This window comes from Camelus bactrianus, chromosome 15 (genome assembly GCF_048773025.1).
Source record: "Camelus bactrianus isolate YW-2024 breed Bactrian camel chromosome 15, ASM4877302v1, whole genome shotgun sequence".
In the NCBI taxonomy this organism is placed as follows: Eukaryota; Metazoa; Chordata; class Mammalia; order Artiodactyla; family Camelidae; genus Camelus; species Camelus bactrianus.
In genome coordinates this window covers 30,722,751-30,735,539 of record NC_133553.1, presented here as the reverse complement: position 1 = coordinate 30,735,539, position 12,789 = coordinate 30,722,751, and the positions used below count along the sequence as shown (strand labels likewise).

Sequence of the window (12,789 nt, the reverse complement as noted above, 5' to 3'; positions counted from 1 at the left end):
TTCTTTTTCATTGCTAAATAATATTCCACTATATGGATGGATTTACCACATTTTGTTTATCCATACATTGGCTGATGGAGTTTAGGGTTGTTTTCACTTTTTGCCTATTAGGAATAAGACTTGATGAACATGTGTGTGTAGGTTTTTGTGTGGGTATATACCTAGAAGTAGAATTGTAGGGTCATATGATAACTTCATGTCTAACATTTTGAAGAACTGCCAAGCTGTTTTCTGGAGCAATTGTTCCTACCATTTGCATTCCTACCAGAAAGCATCAAGGTTCCAGTTTCTCCACACCCTCACCAAAACTTGTTACTGCTTGTGACTTTGATTATAGCCATCCTAGTCGGGGTGAAACAGTATCTCATTGTGTCCTTGGTTTACATTCCACTAAGAGCTAATCATGTTGAGCATCTTCACATGTGCTTATTGGCCATCTATACATTTTCTTTGAAGAAATGTCTGCTCAAATCCTTTCCCCATTTCTCACTTGGGTTATTTGTTTTATAATTGTTGTGTGGTTTATATATCCTGGGTTATACATCCCTTATCATATATATTATTTAGAAGTATTTTCTCCCATTCTGTAGATTGTCTTTGCACTGTTTCATGGTGTCCTTTGACACACAAAAGCCTTTTATTTTGAGAAAGTCCAGTTTATCTATTGTACCTTTTGTCATTTGTTCTTGCGGTGGTGTATCTAAGAAGGCTTTGCCAAACCCAAGATAATACAGATTTACACTTCTGTTTTCTTCTCAGGGCTTTATAGTTTTAGCTTTTACATTTAGATTGTTGAAGTCCTAACTAGTACCACAGAATGTGACCATATTTGGAGATAAAGTCTTTAAAGAGATAACTAAGTTAAAATGAGGTCATTAGGGTGGACCCTACTCTAATATGACTGGTGTCCTTATAAGAGGAGATTAGGACACAGACACAGCACAAAGGGAAGACCATGTGAAGACACAGGGAGAAGGCGACCATCTACAAGCCAAGGAGAGAGGCCTCTGAAGAAATCAACCCTGCTGACTGTGCAAAAGCAAGGCTGTTCTTGAACCTCTAGCCTCCAGAATTCTGGGGAGACAAGCTTCTGTTCTCTAGGCCAGTCTGTGGTACTTTATTATGGTAGTTCTACCAAATTAATACATAAAACCCACTTGGCCACAGTATGATTATATTCTTAAATCATATGGGCCTTGTGCTTTTTTTGGAAGAAATAACTTTCTTTCTTTTCCTCTAGTATAGGAGTGGCAAACTGCAACCCACGGCCAGATCTAGCTTGCTGCCTAGTTTTGTAAATCCAGTTTATTCGGGACATAGCCACACCCACTCATTTGCATATTATTTATGGCTGCTTTTGTGCTGGCTGGCAGGGTTGAATAGTTAAGTCTGCAAACTCAAAATATTTACTCTCTGGTGCTTTAGAAAAAACTTGCTGACCCCTGCTCTAGTAGCTACTTAGTATGGGCTTATGTGCATAGTATTTTTTGAGTTCTTGCATTTAAAAAATATTTTTCTTTCTTTTTTTTTATATAGCTTTTGATGCTTAAAAAACAGCATGGATGGATGGATATAAAATCCTTAGCTTGCATCTTCTTTCCTTGAGTTTTTAGAAAATGCTGAAACTGCTGCATCACTGTTGCCTTCCTTTGCTCTTGAGAAGTCTGATGCCAAATACCTGGTTACTAGATTCTATAACAAACTACCTACCCTAAAAGGAACAGCTGAAGTAAGAACCTTTTAGATTGTAATTTTACAATCCTTGGGGTCAGGAATTCAGGTAGGATTTGGCTGGATGATTCTTCTGTTCCACGTGGCTTCAACTGCGGCTCCTCAGTGGTATCCAGCTGATAACTGGACTGATAGAGAAAATGCATGATGACTTCACTCGTATCAGCTGGAATCAGGTAGGCCCCTTTTGCTGTCCATGTAGGCTCAGATGCTCTTCCCAGGGAGTTAGATATTTTATATAGTGGCTCAGGGCTTTAAAGGCAAGTGTTCCCTTGTGGACCCAGGTGGACTCTTCAAGACTTCTTCTGACCTAGCTTTGGAAGTCCATAACATCACACATTCTATTGGTCAGGCAATTCACTTAGGCCAGCCTGGATCAAAAGAAGAGATAAAGAATTTACAGCCAGAAACAGACTCACAGACATGGAAAACAAACTTATGGTTACCAAGGGGTTCAGGGGATGGGCAAGAATAAATAGGGAGTTCAAGATTTGCAGATACTAACTACTATATATAAAATAGATAAACAACAAGTTTCTACTGTATAGCACAGGGAACTATATTCAATATCTTGTAGTAACCTACAATGAAAAAGAATATGAAAACGAATATATGTATGTATATATGACTGAAACTATGCTGTACATCAGAAATTGACACATTGAAAACTGACTATACTTACATTTAAAAAAATTAAAAATTAAAAAAAAGAATTTACAGCCATCTTTAATGTACTGCAGCCTACTTTTCTTACCTTTTTAAATAATCTGAGCTTTTTGCATGGAGGCCTTGAAGATTTATTATTAGTATTCCTAATAGTTTTAAGAGGCTAGCTATCAGAATTGGTCATTCTGGGGTCATTTCCCCCAGTCCTTGTGAGCCCTTTCATTTTGTAGGTTTATATTTTCTTTTTTTTCCAGCAAGTTTCTTAGATTAGAGTTTTAACTCTAATGTGAAACTTCAGCTCCATATATGCTGGACATTCTTTGCTTGTATTCAAGTGACACTACAAAGAGAGAAAGAAACCATGACCGAGTACAGTGCAGGGATGTGATGGGGACAGAAGCTACACAGCCATGGGTTGGGGAGGGAGAAGGTGTTGAGTTGACAGAGATGAGTGTAAACTACCTTTAAGACACTTGTGAAGGAAAAGGCAGGGAGAGAGTAGTAACCAGAGCACAATCTAGAGTGACAGAGTGGTTTCTTCCTTTTTCTTTAGAACAGGAAAACTTGAATATGAATAGACAATGAAGGAAAAGGACAAGGAGGTAAAATAAATGGATAACACTGGGAGTGATGGAGGGGAGGATGATTGAGATATGTTTGAAAGAAGTTTTCTGAGGATGTGAGAGATGGTGAAATACAGAACCAAGGTGGAGAAATGCTAATATGAGTTTATTTAAGGTGGTTATTCCCAGAATTGCCAGCCCACATACTGAAATTACTGTGGTTTCAATCAATAGGGCAAACATAGCAAGCAATATTCACAAATTTATTTTACATCATTTACACATCTTTTCTCCAAAGGACAAGATCAATGTTTTATCCTTTCAATGCCTCCCATGTAGGTGGTCCTCAAAGTTGTAAGTGAATAAACAAAATGTCTCTAACCTGGGTTCCGAGTATCTTAACATATTCAAAACATAGTTACGACTCTGCATACAAGTGAAATGTCTTCTGAGCAGGCAAAATGTCACAAAAATCCATGTGTGATAGGCGATGTCAATTTTTTTTTTGAGGAACCTGTTTACTCTCACTTAACAAAGTAGGTTACCAGCATTTCTTTCACTATAGGAGTTTAAAATTGGAAAATGAGAGGAGGAGGAAGAGGATGTTCTAAAGGGAGGCAAGCAGGCAGACAGCAGGAGATGGCACGATCTGCCTTACCATAAGTTGCCAAAAGGCAATGAAAAACCAGATTCAAAGCATACAGGCCTGGACTCTCTTAGCTTAGGGATTTACATCCTTCGCTAAGATATCAAAAATCCTTAAAGGACACTGCTGTGTTGAGCCTTAAATAATGTTGAGAAAAATTATCCTTCGAGTCGTTAAAAAAAAAGCTTTGCTGTTCCTCATTTGGCATCATCTCCTGTTTCACACAGTTTGGAAAGGATTCTATCAAAAACGGATATTAAGACAAAAAAGCTGATGCTGAGATGGTAAACCTTGGCCACTCTCTATTCCTTTGCCCAAGCTGTTTACCTAACCTTTGATGCCCTCTCTTTTTTTTCTCCTAGAACTTCTCTCTTTTTTCTCCTTGCTGGCGGAACACAAATGCCACCTCTTCCAGGAACCCCTCCGCATCGTCCAAGCGGAAGTAATCTCTTCCTCTTCTGCCCTCCCACAGCATCTCACTATGGCTTGGCTTTGCATGGGTCACCAGACCTGGCTGTTTACACGGCTGCTTTTCCACTAAGTTATGTGCTCCTCGAGACCAGGGACCGTGACCGTGACTGTGTACCCACACAGCACCTGGTACAGCGCTACAGCGCTAGGCATGGAGTCGGTGCTCAGTAAACGCTTGCTGAGTTGAATTAATTTGGAAAAATCACTCAGGGCAGGGTCTTGTGCTCGAGGCGCGCATGAATGATTCACGGGGGTGGTTCTTTGCATTCTTCACCTTGTAGTCACGTCGGATCGAGCATCCAGCTGGCGGGGCACATACCTGTGGAGTTGAAGCGCACCTCCACCGGCCGCCGCTGCCTCGCGGGAGGAGCCAGCAGGGGGCAAATTTCCCCCAGCCGCCGGGAAGACTGAGGGCGAGCTGGGGGGCGGGTCTCGCCCGGCCGCAGGGGGCGGGGCTCGAGGGGAACTCGGCCCGCTGGCCCGCCCCTCCTCGGCGCGGCGGAAGCCCTGCCCCAAGCCGCGCGCTCGCGCAGGCGGCGCGTGCCCGCCTCCCGCCCTGCGCCCTCGCGCCCTCGCGCCGGGGGCGGGCTCGCTGCGCGTGCCGGGCAGGGAAGCGGCGCGAGCCGGGCGCCTGAGAACGTTCGCCTCGGGGGCGGCTCCGGGGCCTGAGCGGGCGCCGCCGCCGTCTCAGCCGCGGGGGCCGGGCCGGAGGAGGCGGAGGAGGCTGCGGCCGCCGGAGACCTTCTCAACGCCCCCCAGCTCCGGCCGGGAAGTGAGTACGGCAGGGATCTGCGGCGGCGGCCGCCGCAGTCTGCAAGAGAGGAGCGCGGTGCCAGAGCCTCGCGCCCGCTAGGAGCGAGAAGTCCGCACAGCCCCCGCACCTCGGGAGCCTGCGGGGGCGCAGGGCAGGGAGCGGGGAGACGGCGCGCGGGGAGCCGGGGCCGCTGCACCGCCCGCGCTGTGCGCGGAGACGGCGCTGCGTGCCCGGCCTTGGAGGGGCGAGCGGAGGGGATGGAGCGGAGACCCGGGCCGGCGCCGCCGGGCTCTGAGCCCGGGGCTGGGGAGGGGGCTCCGAGGTCCCCGGCGCACTGTGGCCGCCGGGCGGGGACCGGGGTGCAGGCGCCGGGCAGATGCTGCTGGAGCCCGGCTCGCTGGGAAGAGGCTCTGCATTAGGTGTTGAAGGGGGCGAAGGAGGCAGGTCCTGGCAGAGGGCAGGTGAGGCAGGCAGGCCCTGGCAGAGGGAAGGGAATTCATATCATCCCAAAACACTATTTCCCGAGACGCCTAGCATTGAACCTGTGCACTGAGGTCACCCTTTAAAGGAAAGTGTCCTGAAAGGAGGGAGGATGTAGCTAACAAATGCTTGCTGTTAAATTCCTGTGCCAGGCCTTGGGATTAGGAAGACCTTCCAGCATTCTCAGCAGACGTTTATTGATTAGCTCTCGTGGGTAGAAAGCCGTGGTCAGCACTGGGGCCACAAAATTGTGTAAAACACAACCATCATTTGCTATTTAGGTGCTGACAATTTGGTTATGAAGTTACGCATATAAAATAAAAGCAGCATTGAATTTTGTCTCATCCCTTAATTACTTTAGGTCTCTTTTTCCCAGTAATGGGAAATTGGAGCCATTAAATTGCTTGGTTTGGGGATTAAAGCAGGAGGGTCAAAGGAGCTCGTGGGAGGAATTTGGAAGAGTTTTGAAAGCACTTCTGTGTAACATTTAAAGGAAGAGAAAGAAAAAAAAAAGGAAGCGAAAGGAACAGGAGGTTGGAAAGAGGTAAGAAGTTCCCTTCCTTGCCACGTAGAATGAAGCTCCATGACCATTAACTGCTAAATCCTGACACGAACAGTGCCTGACCCACAGCAGGCACTGAATACCTACCTATTGCATGAGTGAATGAACCGAGCATAGAACCATGCTCTATTTACACTGAGCACTGTTGATCAATCTGGTGTTAGGGATGGCTGATGGACTTCCCTTGTTCCTCAAGATTTGTTTTGTTTGTTTGTTTGTTTGTTTTTGCCATGTAAGGTAACCCAGGTTCTTGGGTCTGGGCATTTAAAGCAGTGGCTAAGGTGATGGAGTGGTGGTATCTGGTGGCCTGGCTGCCGCCTTCACATCTTTATTGCCTGTTGGCGGCCAGGAGCCTACTCCTTGGGCCTTTGCTTCAAATCATCCCATTCTAGCCATTCTCTTTTCTATCACTTGTGGATGGAGAGTTCTAGAGAACATTCTTTCATTTTTATCCTGATTCTTGGATCTTAGATCTGTAGTGAAAGGATAAATCTCAGCTCTTCTGTAAGGGCGGGGATTCTGCCTTTTCTCTACCGTGGTTGGATTTCTGGGCTCCCTAGCTCCAGGCTGCTGTTTCAGGTGCCTGGGTTGCAGTGCCTGTTGGGTTACTTTGCCTGCCAAATCAAAACTTGACCTTTTATGAGTTCTGGGAGGATTTTTATCATACATAAGTGGAATTACCTTTGAAGGGGGTTGTGTAGTCAAGGTAGTTCTGGCAGGAGTTTTGAGTGTCCAGTATGCTTGAGAGACAAAATTTCTACTTCATTAGAAAGTTAGACTTAGAACCAATCAAATGCCAAGTTACCATTTATTTTATGTGTTTAATAGAAATCTCTCAGGACCTATATTTCCTCGTATAAAAATAAAATGTTAATTCAAATTTGGCATTGTGTAGTAAGCCTTGAAGAACTAAGTTTATTTCTCTTTAGTTTTAGGGCTGTGTACTTGAGAGTGCAGCTAGCAGGTGTCTGCTAGTTCTTCTTTTGGAATGCTTAGGTCCTATAATTTTGTATGCTTTGTTCCAGATTTTCTCTGTGATATTATGTTTTTTTTTAATTTATGTATTTAATTTATATTTGTTTCTTTTGAGGGGGAGGGGAGAGGTAATTAGGTATTTGTTTATTTATTTTTTAATGGAGTTACTGGGAATTGAACCCAGGACCCTGTGCATGCTAAGCACACACTCTACCACTGAGCTGTACCCTCCCCCCTTATATTTATTTCTAAATCAACTTTATTGGTGTATGGTTTTCACATCATAAAATGCACAGATGTCCCATGCAGATTTGGATGAGTTTGAAAAATGTATATACAGAGCTTCCTACTCTTATGGTGGGGTTACATTAGATAAACCCATTGTAAGTTGAAAGTGTAGTATGTTGAAAATGCATCTTAGCCTAGCCTACCTTAAACATGCTCAGAATACTTACATTAGCCTCCAGTTGGGCAGAATCATCTAACACAATGCCTATTTTATGATAAAGTGTTGAATGTCTCACGTAATTTATTGAATGCTGTACTGAAAGTGAAAAGCAGAATGGTTGTATGAGTACAGAATGGTTGTGAGTATCTCAGTTGTTTACTTGTGATCCAAACCATTGTAAGTTGCAGACTGTCTATACTTTGTACCTACCATCCCAATCAAGATACAGAAATTTACATCATCCCAGAAACTCCCTCAAGCTGGTTTGCAGTCAGTACTCTTATCCTCTCTCATTTTATTTATTTCTAATTACATAGGCATCAGGGCTGTGGCCTCTAGTGCAGGAGGTGTGCTGCCCAACTTTAGGGGGTACCAGTCACATTGGAGTCCCTGTGAATGGCTGCTCCTGGGGTTGTTGTGAGCACAGCCTGTGGCTGCGTACTGCAGCTCTGCAGATGGCTCATGAATGCACACTCTTAGAAAATACTCAGACAGTAAAGACAGAATGAAAGCCCGCTGACCCACTCCCTTCTCCACCGAAACTGGAGTTATCAGTTTGTTGGGATTCTTCCAGATCTTTCTCTATGCATTTTCATCTATATATAGATAATACAGAAAAAACTAGGGTTTTCCTCCACACCCACAGTAATGACACGAAACTGTACACATTGGTCTGCAACTTTTTTTCTAACAGGGCATCTGTGATCTTTCCATGATGGGACATAAAGATCTGCCTGATTCTTCTTGACTGCTACACAATCCCTTATGCAGTATGTATTGTACTGTAGTTTATTTACCCTCTCCTCATTAATGGCCCTTAAAGCTGTTTGCCATTTTACACACTGCTGCAGTGAGTGGAAAGTAGAATTGCTGGGTCAAAGGGGTGCACTTTTAAATTAATTGATGGAGACTTAACCACATTGCTACTTGTGGATCTAGTTCATTTGTTTTTAATGCTGAGTAGTGTTCAGTTGTAGACTTACATCACTGTTTATGTATCCTTCACTCACTGACAGACAGTTAGGTTACTTTGAATACTAATTCATTGATGGATTTATATGTTGCCAAAGCATCCTGCCAGTCTGAGGCTTGCCTTTACCCTTTGTTAACAATGGCTTTGGTCGTATACACATTTAAAATTTTAATGTTATACTTACGAAAAAAATTTCCATTAAATTAAAAAAAATGGTTTCTGTGTCTCTGGTTTAAGTAAATTTTCTCTGCCCCAGGGTATGAATTATATATATATCTGTATTTTCTTCTAAAAATTTTTAAAAAGTTTTGCTTTCTGTGTAGAATTTCTATATGGTATAATGAAGAGAAACGATTTTTTTTTTTCATTTTGGATAACCAGTTTTAAAGTACTTTTTCTCAACTCTTTTTTTTTTTTAGTGTGCTAAAATATCCATAGCATACAGTATACTATTTTAACCATTTTTAATTGTACAGTTCGGTGGCGTTAAGTACATTTACATTGTTGTGCAACCATCACCATCCATCTCCAGAACATTTTCATCTTTCTCAGCTGAAACTCTGTACCCATTAAACATTAACTCCCCATTCTTTCTTCCCCCCCAGGCCCTGGCAACCACCATTCTGCTTTCTGTCTCTGTGAGTTTGACTACTCTAGGTACCTCATATAAGTGGAATCATACAATATTTGTCCTTTTGTGTCTGGCTTATTTCACTTAGCGTGTCTTCAGAGTTCATCTATATTGTAGCATGTGTCAGGATTTCCTTAATTTTTAAGGATGAATATTATACTGTTGCATGTATATATCATATTTGTTTATTCAGTCATCCATCAGCAGACACTTGGGTTGCCGCTACCTTTTTTGCTACTGTGAATAATGCTGCTATGAACATGGGTGTGCAAATACTGTTCAAGTCCCTGCATTCAACTCTCTTGTGTACATACCCAGAAGTGGAACTGTCCTTGATAATTAAAAAATTATATACATAAATGAATATGATCAAAATGAGTGGATAGTACAGAGAGTTCCTATATACCCTCTTTTCCTTATGTGCACTTTCTCATTATTGACATCTTGCATAAGTTACAACTGATGAATATGTATTGATACGTTATTAACTTAAGTTCATTGTTTACATTAAGCTTCACTGTTTGTGTTGTACAGTTCTGTGGGTTTTGACAAATGCAAAATGTTATCGTATGACATTTCAGGTAATGTCATTGCAGTATCATACAGAATAATTTCATTGCCCTAAAATCCCTTGTATTCCACCCATTCATTCCTCCCTCCCTCCTACTGAGCTCCTGGTAACCACTGATCATTTTACTACATCTGTAATTTTTCCTTTTCCTGAATGTCACTTAGTTTGGATCATACAGTATTGGAGCCTTTCAGACTGGTTTCTTTCACTTAGCATTATGCCTTTAAGTTTCCTCTGTGTCCTTTCTTGGCTTGATAGCTCGTTTCTTTTCATTATTGAATAATATTTTATTGTGTGAAAGTACTAATATTTTATTGTGTGAAAGTTTGTTTATCCATTCATCTGTTGGAAGATATCTTGGTTACTTCCAGTTTTTGGCAGTTATGAATAAAGCTTCTATAAATATTCATGTGCAGGTTTTTGTGTGGACATAAGTTTTCCACTCTTTTGGGTAAATACCTAGGAGCTTGATTGCTGGGTCGTATGGTAAGAGTATGTGTAGCTTTGTAAGAAACTGCTTGTCTTCCAAAGTGGCTGTCAAATTTTACATTCCCAATAATTAAAAAAATATATATCCTGCCACTCTAAATGTACTTTAAAAAAGTCTTTGTTAGACTGTTGTGTAAAATTAAACATCTGGTATGAATTTATGTTCTAATTGTTGCTTTTGTTGGCTGTCGTTCTTAGCCTTACATTTCTTTATGTGTTTTGAAATTTTGATTTACAGACTCATTTGAGGGTGAGTACTTTTGATTTTGTTTCTCTTATTTCTGTGCTCACCTTCTCTGTGTGGTGACATTTCAGGTGCTTCCATTGACTTCCTGAACTCTAGTCAAATCAGATATCATGATGGTGGGTCAGGGTCTTGCTCTTTGAGGAATTGGGGCTATTTTAGATCCACTCAGTATGTGAATGTTTTGGTTCAATTCTTGGTCATAAGGCTGGGTTTTAATTTTCTCGCTTTTCTAAGCCCAGAGCACCACGTAAACTGCAGTTCTAGGCAGAGACTGGCAGCAGTACTTTTTAGCTTCCTTTTAGCTCCAACCTCATCCTTGGCTTTAAGCAGTGGGTCTGGCTCAGATGTCCCATTTCTTTACCTCCTTCACTTTGTGTCACTGTCGCCCTGCAGGAAGTATCCACCTGCTTCTAGACCCAGAGTCCAGCAAGTTTGTAGCTTCCGTCCTGCTCAAAGCTTTGTGTATCTGTTCTGTTTCTGATCCAAGTGGAGGGTTATGTTGTTTTTGAGCCTTCTTAGTAGCTTAAAAATGTGTTTTAAACTATTTTATCTATTCCTGTGTATTTGGAGCAGAGGGGATGCATCAAAGTGTTTACTTACAGGGCTACCTTGACCAGACTTAATTGACCAGCCTTCTTTCTAAACTCTATCCCACTTATCTTGTTTTCTGTGTTATTGCAACGCTTAGACTCTCCAGTGCAAAAGTTGAATAGCAGTGATGATAAGGGGCATTTAAATCTTTTTCCTGAGTGGGAAGCTTCCAGTGTTCCACTATTAGATATGATACTTACTGAAGGTTTCTGGTAGATGTCTTTGTCAAGTTAAGGAAGTTTTCTTCTGTTCTTGGTTTGTTTTTTTTATTGCATGTTGAATTTTATTGAGACATTTGTTGAGGCTTTTTTGGCATTTGTTGAAATTATCATTGTTTTCCTTTTAATATGTTAAGAGCAGGGCAGACCTTTCTGAGTTGTAGATAACTGAGAGAAACAGATATATTGTATATGATTTACTTGTTAATACATTTTTAACAACAAAAAAATAAACTTTTAAAGAGAACACATTTTTGTCTTGAATTTTTGTTTATTAACAACATTATAAACTGTATATTATAACATTATAAGCTATGTATTACAGCATTTCAGCAATAATCACATTTGGACTGAATATTCTTGTAACTCAGCTTCATTGTAATCAAATAGGGCTCAGTAAAAAAAAATTTTTTTTGGTAAATTTTGGGACTCTATAAGGACTTTTTCAGCCCCTAATGTTTCCAGCTTCTTCCTGGCTTCTTTTTCTAGACTCTTTACTGCCTGCCCCCTTTTATCTCTACTTGCTCTGTCTCCTTTTGCCAGAGACTTTCTTTTGCAAGTAACAATGACTTATTTATTGTGATGCTACTTACTGTGTGTCAGGGAATTTTCATAGATCATGGCTACACTTTAGTCTTTACCAAGCGTGGAGGTGAGGTGTGATATCACAGTGTATGGGTGAGGAAATTGAGCACAGAGGAGTTAAAAACCTGTTCAGGGCTACACAGCTAATCAGCTGTGGGGGTCGTATTTGAACCCAGGTCCAATCTCACAGCCCATGTTCTTTCCACATGCTGTCTCTAAACAAGACTGTTTCATGTTCCAAGTTCAAATTGGATTTTGCCTTTTGGCTTACCCACATGATTCCTGAGCACGGTGATATGACCACTATGTGTTTCCAATAAGATTTCTGTGAAAGACTTGGTCTTCATCAGATACTTCACTGTTTTTTGCCAGTCTGACATTTCACATATTCTTGAACAGTTTCTTATAATGACTAAACCTTTCATAACTGCACAAACAAAAATAGAATAATTTGATTTAAGTTGGAACACATTTAATTGGTCTTATTTTCCTCCCAACTAATTCCAAAGTCATTTGAAAAAGTAATTAATAGTAATTCTTATATATCTTTCTAAAAAAACTTTTTAGGGACAAGCTTAGCTATAAAAATAACTAACAAGGATACCTTTTTTTTTTTCTGAAATATGACTATGAAAACTACAGTTTTATGTGTCATTTCAAGACTGTACCCTTTCTGGTTCTTAGCTTTTAATGTTTCCTTATTAGGTAAGTAGTTTAGTATCTTTGCTTAGAACTGAAATTTTCTCCTTATGAACTAAGCAGCCTATGGCAGGTTTTTGGAAAAACTCTGAGGTTTGTCTTTAGCAGACTAGAGGCATCTGTTTCTCCTTTTTGTGCCTTACTTTCCCCCAGTTTTCTTATATTCTATTCTTTGATTCCTTGGGAACACTGCATTTCTACCTCTTTACCTCCTTTCATTGTATTAAAACCCTTTCTCTATGCCAAATTTAAAATGTTGCAAACGATTGATAACAAAGTATTTACTCTTCTTCCAACTTTATATTTTTATACTTTTAAATCAGAAGAAATGTAAATTAAGAGAAAGGAGCCTTGCCAATAGAATTCCAATCTAGGCTTCATCCAAGAGAGTAGTTACATAATAATGTCAGTAATAGTAGCTAACATTTATTAGGTTCTTATTTTGTGCCAGGCATTGTGCTAAATGCTTTACATCATTTATTTAACAGC

General features: G+C 41.0%; 1 protein-coding gene across 1 annotated transcript in view; it reads left to right on the top strand.

Annotated features, from left to right (window-relative positions):
* Positions 1 to 4,608: 4,608 nt before the first annotated feature.
* DTNB (dystrobrevin beta) overlaps positions 4,609 to 12,789 on the top strand; it is a 211,754-nt gene continuing 203,573 nt past the window's right edge. Inside the window, exon 1 of the mRNA XM_074341764.1 lies at positions 4,609 to 4,849. The gene's annotated coding sequence lies outside the window, so the exon portion shown is untranslated. The remainder of the gene's footprint in view (positions 4,850 to 12,789) is intronic.